Source organism: Laccaria bicolor, genomic scaffold, assembly GCF_000143565.1.
Source record: "Laccaria bicolor S238N-H82 LACBIscaffold_16 genomic scaffold, whole genome shotgun sequence".
Taxonomy (NCBI): Eukaryota; Fungi; Basidiomycota; class Agaricomycetes; order Agaricales; family Hydnangiaceae; genus Laccaria; species Laccaria bicolor.
Window position 1 is genome coordinate 436,832 of NW_001889887.1, and position 1,681 is coordinate 438,512.

Consider the following 1,681-nt stretch of genomic DNA (forward strand, 5'->3'; position numbering starts at 1 on the left):
TTCTGATAGAGCGCCGTGTCAACTAAGTTTTCAGTTGAGAATCATGGGAAATGAGAAAACAACTTGAGACGTACGATGAACCTCCTTGGGATCTGGTGGGCTGACCTGCCGAGAACGGGATACCGAACGCGAACCTTCTGGCCGGGACGCGCGCTCAACAGGTGGGGGTGTAAAGCTTTGTTGCATATAATTGACAGCCAAGCCCAATTCTATAAACGAAGTCAGCAAAGAATAACGAGTTTCATGAATTTTTTACCTGGCCGCATTGCTAACTCGGGCACGATCCACTCCATCTCACTGGCTGGCGGCCCAATCTCCCGGCCCTTTCCTTTGTCAGTGTTGGTACCGACCTCGGTCTCAGTGCTCTTGAAAATCGCCGATGTGTGTGGTGTGGGTGGCTCAATGATTATGGTGGGAGTCACCCGGCCCACGTCTTTGTCGGCTTTTGGACTGGCACCGACCTCGGTTTCCTCATGTTTGACTTCGGCCATCTCTATGTCGATACCACCCTCGGACTTCCCCTTTCCCATTGTCAGACCAACCTCCATGTCCACGTCAATTGCATGTTCCACATCATGCCCGACTCCGGCCATTTCGACATCCTGCTTGCCCTTCTCTTTGACATCCGGCTTCACCTTCTTCACCTGCGGCTTCTTTGACCTCGCTTTCTTCCTCACGATCTTCACTTGGGCATCTCCCCCGGAGACTGCGGCCGTTTCAAGATCCTGCAACCCCTTTTGGATCTCGTCTTCGACCTCACTGTCGGTGTCCTTTTTCTTGGTTACTGCATATGTGCAGGTCGTCTTACCCGTACTGCAGGTGAAGCAGGATCCTTGTTGTGGGGGGGAACGGATAGCGCATGGAACAATGTCTCGATCTTGGCGTTTGCTGCAGGCCTCACAGGGGATATCCGCAAGCTGATAATTGCCTTTCGCAATGGCGGCATTCTGATTTGCAAGACGTTCGGCAGTTTTGGCTTGCCTTAAAGCGGCCATGGCGGTCTTGGGAGGACCGGCGTCGGGGTCTAACTTGGGCCTTCGGATGAGACTGAAGCCGGCACTGGGTGTCATGCGGGAGAAATGGGGCTGGGACTTGGGTTTAACCGCCTTTGCTTCCCCACCAACCGGTCGAAGTGACTCCGACTTCGGCTTCAATGTTTCCTCATCACTGCTGTTGATGAACTCCGCGCTCACGACTCTGGTCTTCTTTGGCCTGGCTTCGATCGAGTCCCCTTTTCTTTTTTTGCTTTGGACTGGGGCAGCGGTGTCGTTAGGCTGGGTGCTGGACCCGGCCTCGGGTTTCCTTCGCCCAGACTTCGTCTTACTCTTGGACTTCGTTTCAGCCGCTGGCACAGGATCGGTTGATTTTGCCCGACGCGTTGGTTTTGTTGGGGCCGGGAGCGATGATGAAGCTGTCGGTACCGGCAATGGGGGAGTTGGGACTGTGACTGGGAGCAATGAATCGGTCGAAGATGGAGGTAAAGGGGGAGAGGGACCGGCATAACCTTCCATAAAGAAGGTAGGGGTGGTGGGTTGTGGGATCGAGAACATTTTGGTCCAATCAACCGATGGTCCCGCTCGGGCCATTTCCGTGTACGCCAAAATCCAAGGGTGGTTGAGCCACTGGGCCGCGTTATACCACATATTCTTGTCGATGAGCAAACGTACAAATCGTTCCTGTA